The 10,729-nt window shown below is 48.5% G+C and overlaps 1 non-coding gene across 1 annotated transcript in view; it reads left to right on the forward strand.

Annotated features, from left to right (window-relative positions):
- 4930451G09Rik (RIKEN cDNA 4930451G09 gene) overlaps window positions 1-9,577 on the forward strand; it is a 14,676-nt gene extending 5,099 nt beyond the window's left edge. Inside the window, exons 5-9 of the transcript NR_073370.2 lie at window positions 2,466-2,583; window positions 4,652-4,793; window positions 6,757-6,903; window positions 7,144-7,227; window positions 8,112-9,577. This is a non-coding gene — a transcript (RIKEN cDNA 4930451G09 gene, transcript variant 1 (non-coding)). The remainder of the gene's footprint in view (window positions 1-2,465; window positions 2,584-4,651; window positions 4,794-6,756; window positions 6,904-7,143; window positions 7,228-8,111) is intronic.
- Window positions 9,578-10,729: the final 1,152 nt, after the last annotated feature.

Here is a 10,729-nt window from a genome sequence, read left to right on the forward strand (position 1 = left end):
AACACAGAAATGACCCAAGTGTGAATGCTGACTGTCAGTCATGCTAAGACAAGCAGTGCTACAGAAGGGAGGTCCTCAGTGGGCATCTGTCACCTGCCAGGAAGAGCTGTCCAGTCACAGTGTATATTAGCGTGCACTGGCAGGAAGACAGGCTGGGAACAGGAGAGGCCATCCTGTTGAGACACTGCAGCAGAGGAAGGGGTGTGAGGGCCACTGGGAAAGCAGATCTATAGACCACAGCAGGCTTCCTCCATGGCTGAGCTCTTCCTCATTATGGTGGTGCGTAGGCAGCCTGTGGCAAGCACAGCTGCAATCTATGAGGTAACCCTATCTACGGGACAAGAAAGAAACCCGTCCTACTAGCCCTGTTTTCAAAGAGAAGAGTACCATGGTCAGCTATGTAGATGTTGGAAGATGGTCCAGCCTGGCATGGGAAGACCATGCACCTCACCCCTGCATCACTTTAACAGTGTACAGAGTGCAGCACACAGATATGCGTGAATTCTTCATTGCTGTTTACATAAACCAACAATTCCATTCTGTTCACCCTCACGCCTTTAGTTCTTCCTCACCTATAGGGCTGTAGGAGTTTGAAAGGTCTCACATAGGCATGCATCGTAGGTCCCTTGCCTCCTCCCTCTGTCATACCAATGCCTGCAAAGCCATTCGGACCAGGCTCTCCAGTCTAAGCACTGCTTGAACCACCAGGTTCTTTTTCTTTTCTTTTCTTTCTTTCTTTCTTTTTTTTTTTTTTTTTTTTTTTTTGGTTTTTCAAGACAGGGTTTCTCTGTATAGTCCTGGCTGTCCTGGAACTCACTCTGTAGACCAGGCTGGCCTCAAACTCAGAAACCTGCCTGCCTCTGCCTCCAGAGTGCTGGGATTAAAGGCGTGTGCCACCACGCCCGGCAAACCACCAGGTTCTTAAAGTTGCAAAACTTTTCAGACATCTTAAATTGATATGAACCAAGACAGTTTAAAAATTACATGGTGATCTGAGTATAGGGAGGCAGAGACAGGCGGATCTTTTGAGTTTGAGGCCAGCCTGGTCTATGGAGCAAGTACCAGAACAACCAAGACTACACAAAGAAACCCTGTCACACACACACACACACACACACACACACACAATTACATGGAGGGAAAGTGTAAGATGTGCCTCGGTGGTAGGGTACTTACCTTGCATGCACAAAATGGGTGTACACGTGTAAGTCCAGAGCTCGAGAGGGAAAGGTTGAAGGATCAGACATTCAAGGTCATCCTTGGCTACATAGTTCTAGATGAGCCTGGGCTATAATGAGATCATGTCTGGGGAAAAAAAATGGAGCTTCCTCTAGGTTAGCCATCTTTGTGCCCCAAAGTATTGACCCCCCCCCAATAAAAGCCACTTAAGGAAGGAGGTATCAAGAAATGTAGGTCTGACATTAAAGGACTCACTTAGTGTGCAATCAGTCACAACAGAAAGGACATTCATTTGCTAGCTGAACCCAAACTCCAAACACCACTCTAACGTTATGGTGGTTGGAGTCTGGGCTGGGTCTTCCAGGTTGTTGGCCGCTTATCCAAGGAGCTGAAAGCGAAGGCTCACATAGATGTGCAAGGCATCTTTTGAAGCAGGATGACTTTATTGGAGCTCAATAACAGCAGGTAAAAGCTGTGCATTGTCAAGGGCTTCTTTTTTTTTTTTTTTTTTTTTGTATTTCGTCTATTTAAAACTTTTTTCCATTTTTTTAATTAGGTATTTTCTTCATTTACATTTCCAATGCTACCCCAAAAGTCCCCCAAACCCTCCCCCCCCCACGTCTTCATTTTATGCAGTCTAAAGGAAGTGGGGCTGGCTATAAGGGCATAAATTGTATGGTTCTATATTTTGATTGATTTTTTTCCTACTGCACATGTTCCTTTCCCACAATGCATCAGATTTTATCACCTGAATGCCTAGTTATACACAGGCACAAAATTACAGTAAATAGGAGGGTCTCCGTAAAAGGTTATTAGAGACACAGTTTTTTCCTTATGGCCTTAACACTCAAAATTAGTTCAGGCAAGATAGCTCCTTCTCTTCTTCATACCTAGATACATTGGGAACACGTTTGAATAGAAATTGTCTAAATTTGATTGTTAGGGAGTTGAAGGCAAAGATTTGTACAGTCATCCAGAGAGATGGGAATTCCTGTAGTTTGATGTAGGGCAGGGGTGTCAAGGAACTTAGGTTGCTAGGTACAATGTTTGAAGAGTTTGTCTATGTAGTACATGCAAGTGAAGGAACTACACTGCCAAATGTATTGTTATAATGGGGGTGTGGACAATCTAAAACCAAATTGGGGGTGGGGCTCTAAGCTAAACTATTTCCTGTTTGCCCCCTCACTACAATGGATGATGACACCCTCCACTAGCTGCAGCTGATGCGAAGGGGGGGTGGGGCTGCAGGACTTCCTGCAGCCCTGTAATCAGTGTTATCATTTCAGCAACTTGAAAGCTGGGACTTGGATTACATCCTTCAGAGTCTGCCAGGCCGACAAGACAGCCAGGGCAACAGTGCATCCAGAAGTGCATGGTGGTTAGCTGACCGCTGCCAAGACCAAGGTTTGACGTTCAACCCTGAAGCCCAAGCCAGTCCACACAAGCACCTCCTTCCAAGCCTCAGGGACAGGGCTACGAGATGGGCAGGGGCCAGCTGCCCCTTACTACCCTCAGCACACATTTCAACGGGTCTTACAAAGACTTCACTCGTTCACCATACATGTAGCTGCCTGACCTGCCAGGCGTGGTCAGGCCTTCAAAATTGCCCTGCCCGGTGGCTCACCACTTTCCTTCCTCCAGCTTCTTTTCTTCCTTCCCCCTTTCTCTCCTGAGGGAAAGCACAACCTGCCTCTCTCCCCTCAGGCAGCTTTCACACTCCTGGCTCTCTCATTTTACTTGAAAATGAAGGCAGAGGACATCATACTCTCCTGTCCTTGTAGCCTTGCTGTGGGCAGCTCTGTAAAAGGCAGAAGCTCCTCACGTTCTGCCAGCCGAGCCGCACAGGCCCCCAACAGCAGGTGCAAGCACATCTGAGCTGAAGAGCAAAGTCAGGGCCTATTCCAGCCAAAGCTCATAGACTGTTTGAAACAAGACATTTTTTAAAGTTTAATATTATTTTTTCTTGTATGCATGTATGTATATGAAGCATACATATATATGTGTCTGTGCATGTCCAGAAGAGGGCAGCTGATCTCCTGGAACTGGAGTTCCATATAGTTGTGAGCTACCATATGCGTGCTTAGGATTGAGGCCAGGTACTCAGCAAGAGCAGCACGTGCTTTTAATCACTGAGCCATCTCTCCAGCCCTAGCTCTATTTTATGTTTGAGATGAGATCTCACTGTTTAGCCCAGACAGACCTGGAATTTGATGTGTTGAACTCACAAAGATCCGCCTGCCTCTGCTTTCTGAGTGCTGATGTGAAAGACATATATCACCACTGTGTCTTTTGGTTTTGAGACAGGGTCTCACACTGTAACCCAGGCTGGCCTGGAGCGCTTGACAATCCTGTTGAAGACTTCAAAGGTCTGCCACTAATGAGCAAGTGCTGTGCCAGCAGAGCTTCATGATAGGACAAAGCAGTCCTCTGCAAGGACACCCTCAGTGGAGGCTGCTGTGGCAGGAACTAGTCTGTTTTTAAATGTTCATGGCTCTTTAGTCAAGCCATTCCTTTTTATTTAGTTTTATTTAGCTTACTTGAGACATATAGCCCAGGCTGACTCAAACTTATTCTTTTTCTTTCTTTTTTTTTTTTTTTTTTTTTTTTTTTTGAGACAGGGTTTCTCTTGTATATCCCTGGCTGTCCTGGAACTCACTTTGTAGACCAAGCTGGCCTCGAACTCAGAAATCCGCCTACCTCTGCCTCCTGAGTGCTGGGATTAAAGGTGTGCGCCACCACGCCCGGCAACTCAAACTTACTCTACACCTGAAACTGGCTATGAACTCCTGATCTTCTTGCTTCTACCTTCTAAGTGGTGAGATTGCTACTTCTACCAACCAAGCTATTTCATTTGGAAAATTTCTTGTAAACACATACCCAAGGATACTCACGGCTATGTACTTTAAATCTTTGAAAACTTGGAAACAGCCCATATTCAGTAGGGGTCTAGCTAAATCAAGCTCCTCATAGAGTGCCCTCAGCTCACTAACAAACTGTATTCACAGAAAGATGTAGTATGAGCAGGGTAGTGGTGGTGCACTCAGGTGGTGCACAGAGCCAGGCTTTTCTCTGTGAGTTTGAGGGCAGCCTGAGCTACAGAGCAAGTCCCAGGGCTACACAGAGAAACCCTGTTTCAAAAAAAAAAAAAAAGAAGAAGAAGAAAAGAAAAAGAAAGGATAGATAGATAGATAGATAGATGTCTGAGAGGGAGTAGCCTAGAGACAGAGTGCTTGGTATCAATGCACAGGTGCTGGGTTCATTCCCAAGTGTACACACACACACACACACACACACACACACACACACACAATCAGTCAATCTATATGATAAGCCTGCTTGCTACATTTTGAAAGCTGTTTGCCAAGTGGAGCTGGAAGCCTCAGGACAAGCTGGGGTGGGCACATTGGAGCCTGAAGCTCAGCCTCAGAGAGGCAGACCTGAGCTCAGCAGCCCCTCTCCTGGCAATCCCCAGGACACAGCTCTGGACCCTCCCAGGACATGCTCCTGGAACAGCTGGCCCTCCTGTGTGCCACTCAGTCCAGAGTCTGCAACCCTACCTGGAAAGTATCTGCTGACAAGCTCCAAGACACACAAGAACAGGTCGCCGGAATTAGGTGAGACTTCCCAGCAGCCACAGCCATTTCCTTAGAGCCGACCTGCCTCTGGGCCATGCTAGTTGGGCCTATTTAGGCAAATGCTGCATTTTCTGTTTTCTTCATGGTAAAGCAGAGGTTCAGATTGCCGTGCCTTTCTCAATCCATCAATGGCAAAGCTGTGTCTTGTTCCTAATGCTAAAGGTACTTTGTCTTCACTATCTGCGTGACCAGTGGGAACAGGATGGCATAGGAGGATAGAAGGGATGTGGGCAGCAACCTGTCCTAGACATGGAAAGACAGAGTGATGCTGGGGGTGGCAGAGGTGGAAATGGGTCCCCCAAGGCCTGCCTTTCCCACACACTTCTTCCACTGCTGTTAGGAGTCTGGGAGCCTTTTCTGTGAAGTAGTCGGAAGTTCTGCCTGGCAAGCAGAAGGAGCAGACATGGCGAGGCCTGTGCTTTCCAGTATGAAATCCACCAGCTCCATGTGATTACTAAGCACCAGAAATGCGGCTACTGGGCTGCAGACTTTAATTATATGGATCTACTGGGCATGACTAGCTTGACTGCATAAACAGCCACCTGTGCTAAGTGGCCCCCAACTGAACAGAGCAGATGGAGGTTTATGCTAGAGGAGTGAGCTCAGCCTCACACCTGCTTGGCTCTACCACTGTGCCGCAAGCCTCACGAGCCTTCTTTCCACTCTTTTGTTGTTGGGTTTTTTGTTTGTTTTTGTTTTTCAAGACAGGGTTTCTTTGGCTGTTCTAGAACTTGTTCTGCAGACCAGGCTAGCCTTGAACTCACAGAGATCCCCCTGCCTCACCTCCTAACTGCTGGGACTAAAGGTGTGCACCACCCCACAAACCCCAGCCTTCTTTTTACTTTTTACTTTTTTTTTTTAGATTAATTTATTCATTGTATATGAGTGCACTGTAGCTGTCTTCAGACACACCAGAAGAGGGCATCAAATCCCATTACAGATGTTTGTGAGCCACCATGTGGTTGTTGGGAATTGAACTTAGGACCTCCAGAAGTCTGGAAGAGCAGTCAATGCTCTTAACTGCAGCTAAGCTATCTCTTTAGCCTCTTTTTTTTTTTTTTTTTTTTTTTTTTTTTTTTTTTGGTTTTTTGAGACAGGGTTTCTCTGTGTAGCCCTGGCTGTCCTGGAACTCACTCTGTAGACCAGGCTGGCCGTGAACTCAGAAATCCACCTGCCTCTGCCTCCCAAGTGCTGGGACTAAAGGTGTGCGCCACCACGCCCAGCTCTCTAGCCTCTTTTTACTTTTTATAGTCTTTCTAGAAGGCCAAAGAGATGGCCCAGTAGTTGGGGCACTGATTGTTCTTCTAGGGGACACAGGCTTGATTTTCAGCACTCACATAGTGACTCACACTGCTTGCAACTGCAGTTCTGTGAACCTGGTGCCCTACCTGGCCTCCATGAGTACCAGGCATATAAATACTGTATAGAGATATATGCAAGCAAATACTCACATACACTTTAAACTGTATAAACATGTATAAACTGGATGGTAATGGTGCACACCTTTAATCCCAGCGCTTGGGAGGCAGATGCAGGTGGATGTCTATGAGTTAAAGGCTAGCCTGGTCTTCAGAGCAAGTTCCAGAGAAGCCAGGGCTACACAGAGAAACTATGTCTTGAAAAACAAACAAACAAAATATATGTATAAAGTCTTGCTAAGTTGCCCGGGCCTTAAGCTTTCCATCCTCCTGCCTCATTTTCCCAGGCACTTGGGATGACAGGCCTGTCTACCAGCCTAGCTGATGTGTAGCATGTCAGACTTGCCTAATTCTATAGGGTAGTACTGGCCTGTCCTGATGGTGGCTGTGAGCACACATGGGTTGCAGGTGCCCACCAGCACCCAACAGAGACATGGTCAGTAGCCGCTATGAGCACTGTGATGCGACCAGCCATCAGGTGGCAGGGAATCACATAGAAGGGCCGCCCTGCCCTCCCATTGCAGAAATGCTTCAGCAGAGCCTGGCTTTCAAACTGAGCAAATCCAGAAACCAGCAGAGAGTAGGAGGCTGAAGACAGAACCCCCCACCATCTTCATGGACCTGCGGCAGACAGAACCATCAGAACCACCAGAACACCAGTCTCAGGAGAGGTACAAACAGTGCTAGGAACTGTGCCTGCAGGTGGGAAAGGGGAACAGAAGGCAGAGCTCATCTGGGTTGAGCACGTTGTACCTTCCTGTCAGTGCATGGCAGGAAGCCCAGTGCCTCCTTAGCTTTGACTGGCTATCACCCCTCTTGAATTCCCAGGGAGGTCCCTAGGTGAGAGGCAGGCCTGGCAAGGAAGCTGGAGAGCATCCTACAAATCCTTTTTTTTTTTTTTTTCTTCCCAGCTCTGAGCATAGCTCCTCTGACAGTGAGGAGGAGGAAGTGGAGTCAGCAGGCTCAGCACAGGCGACATCTTCCTGGGAACAAAGGTAACTTAGAATCTCTCCCTTACTGTACACTGGGCCCCTACACATGTAAGCTAGCATCTAGTGTGGTGCGAGCGGCTATCATTGTGTTTTATAGCGTGTCATAGGGGAAGCCTGTATGGCCAGGCTTGCTCTACCCAGCTCCCCACCCTGGCAGCTTGCTCCATCTTCTGAAAACAGCTTCCCAGTTTGATTGCCTCTGCCGCTGGTCCCAGCAGAAGTGTAGGGCCAGAGGTTAGCCAAAAGTGAAAAGTTCTAGTTAGTTAAAGAGCAGCATCCAATCAGGGACATACCTGTGGGCCCAGACCATGGTGAATGAGAAATACGGGTCCAAGCTGCCACAGCACTGGGACTGTTAGTGCCCAGGCTGTAGATGATGTACAGACCTCAGATGTAAACTGTGAACATCCCCGGAAAACAGAAGCAGGCAGGTCCTGTGAATTACAGGCCAGCCTGGTCTACAGAGAGAACCTTGTCTTCAAAAACAAAATCAAAAAGCAGTGAGGGCAGGAACTCAAACAGGAGCTGATGCAGAGGCCATAGAGGTGCTGCTGACCGTGTGCTTCCCATGGGCTGGGCCCTCCCCGTCAGTCACTAAGGAAACGCCTTACAGCTGGATTTTACTGAGACTTTTTCTTAGTTAAGGTTCCCCTCTTTTGGATGACTCTAGCGTGTAACAAGTTGTCATAAAACTATCCAGGGCAATACCCGTTACCAAGAGGAGAAGCCACAAGGCATGTCATCTCACATCCTTCCCAGACAGACTGCAGCGGTGCTCAGACACTGCCCTTGCTTTGGAAACTGAAGCTGCTAAGACATTCCTGTTTCAGTGTTGGGAGCTCTGGACATCAGGTGACAGGACTTAGGCTGCTTATTTTCTGTCACAGGTACTGTACTGGGAAGAGTCAGCTTCTTCAGCAGCTGAGGGCGTTTCGGAAGGGGGCTGTTCCACCCCAGCGCTCTGCCAGTGACAGTCCTGGAAGCCAAAAGACTCAGGCCTCAGAAGATACAGCCGGATCACAAACTCGTAGAAAGAAGCACATAAAACCCTGGGCCGAGAAGCAGAATGCCCTAGATCTAGGGGACCCTCTTGGGACACAGCTGCTCCCTGGGTTGGGGCAGCTATAGGCAACTCAGGTAAAAGACCTGAGAAGCAGATTGGGTGGCAGACTTTCTACCACGCAGCCCTGGCGGTCTCTCCAGTATCCTGTTTCTAACAGCCTGGACCTCAGGGGCTGGGACCCTCAGTCTAGACCCCACGCAGCCAGCTCAAGCATAGTTAAACCTTTGTTGTGGTGTTGACAACTGCATCCGGGGCCTCTCCCGATCCCATATTTAAACACATTTATAGTTTCCTATAGAAAATTTCACCAGGTTCCTGGATTCCTGGCATTTCATGTACCCGAGTACATACATACAGATCTGATGGAAAGGGAGCAAAACCAGAAATTTGCTTTCTCTCTCTTTTTAACCGAGACACAAAAGCACACATAGGTTTCAGGCCACTCCAAATCAAAGGCGGCACCAATCTTTGCTGGTCTGAATGGAATACCATACTTCCTGGGAGTTCTAACACTGTGTGAAATGCAGTGGTACCCAGTCTCCCTTCCTGGGTACCCAGTAACAGCTGTGTGATCGGCCAAGTCCTGGTCCTCACGGGACACCTGAGCTTCCTCCACCTGTTACTTTGCAAGCCTGGCCCCACCACCAACACCCCGCAGACTCCATCTTTAGGACTATTTTGTACCTGCTGTCTGAGCCCCTTTGGTTTCCTGCCACCTCATCTCTCAAGTCTGCTCCAGGCTGCTCCATGAAAGAGCAGAGAAACCACTATGGAGGCAGGGTGTGGGTGGTGTGGGAGGGTGCTTGGTATCTAACATGTTTTAGCATTTGGATGGAGGGGTGGTGCTACTGCCAGCTGCCCGGCTGCTAAAGATAAGCAAGAATCTGTGTCAGGCTTTGAGCCACACAAAGATCAGGTCCTATGGCAGGTCACTGGTAGGCAGCATTAAGCCCACATAATCCTGTCCACAAACCCACAGGGGATGCTACCATAGTTCCAATCCCAAGACATGTCCTTTAGAAGCCACATGCAAGTTGGGCCTCTGCCAAGACCACAGGTAGCCTCCCTGTACACGGACTCCAGCCTGCCCTGCCCACGTGCTGAGGTCCCATGCTTGAACTCCAGGGCAGCATGACTCCTCCCTCTGCCCAGCAGCCTTCACTTCATCCACTTAACTGTCAAGAGCAAAGGCATCCACTGTTCCCAAGCCACACTTTCCCAGCTCATAATGTCAGAAAGCTTGCTGAGAATGACTCACAGTGACAGAAAATAAACTCTACTGCAGTTTCAGCTGCGCCTAGGAATCACTGGCTTTCAGGAAAGCTGCAGGGTGGTAGTGGGCAAGCAGATCAGTCCAAAGCCAGATCTCCACTTGGGCAATGTCCATCATTGCCTCAGAAGATCATACAGGAGATCAAAGAGGCCAAGAAAGCAAGTACAAACGATTCTAAAGGTGGGGTCTTGGGGGTTATAAAACTGAGGGTCACTTCATAGGACCGGGTGCAGTGCCATCACGATACACACCTGGTACCCAAAACTCTCAGGTTTCCTCATTAGGAACAAGACCATGAGGTAGAGACAGGATTCCAAACAGAAAGAAGCAGAGGCCCAGTGAACACGGAGGGAAGACAGGCTCCGCATGAGAACCCAAGAAATGGCAAATGCCTATTAGTCCGCTCCCTATGCCACCAGCAGGGACATGAACCTAGACCTGGGCTGCATGGGCAGAGGGGGTCTGGGTCTCTGCTGTTTCCATGTGCACCCCAAAAGGCCTCGAGGCTGGTCCTAGAGAGAAGAATCACACCATACAAAGGGTCATGACAATGGCTATTAAAGAATAAACAATAAGCCTGGGTCATGCGTGGCGGTGAAAGAGCAGAGCAGAAGCAGAACACATGTCAGAATGACACCCTGGGCCAGGGAGAGGGCTCAGCAGGGAAGGCACTAGCTGCTAATTCTGGGAACCTGTGTCTGCTGCCTGAGACCTGTGAGTCCATGGAGACAACCAACAAGCCAGCCTCCAAATAGACATGGTGGCGCACACCTCCTGCACATACATACACATAACATGTTTTTTAAACACGTATTTAGTCATGTGTAACAGACATACTACCTGGATCGAACATCCCAGAACTCCACAGCTTCAAAAACTCTCATGATTTCATTAACTACTAACAAGGTGTCTACTTCAGTACTCAGCCACTTCCCCCAAGCATGGGTGTGGGCTGACCACAGCAGTTCACCTTACAGGTCAGTGAGGCTTGAAGGAGAGGATAAGGCAGCCTGGGTTCCCCACCTCAGGAACAGTTGCTCAACCCCCAGCTTCCTCAGGGGCATGAGCTCTACAGAGCAGCTCTGAGTCTGCAAAGGGAACCTCAAACTCCCCCAATTCTCCACTGACTCCTGAACAAGCCCCACATTGCCCTTTTAGAGTGGCTGAAA

The sequence above is a fragment of the Mus musculus genome, chromosome 16, assembly GCF_000001635.26.
Source record: "Mus musculus strain C57BL/6J chromosome 16, GRCm38.p6 C57BL/6J".
Lineage (NCBI taxonomy): Eukaryota > Metazoa > Chordata > Mammalia > Rodentia > Muridae > Mus > Mus musculus.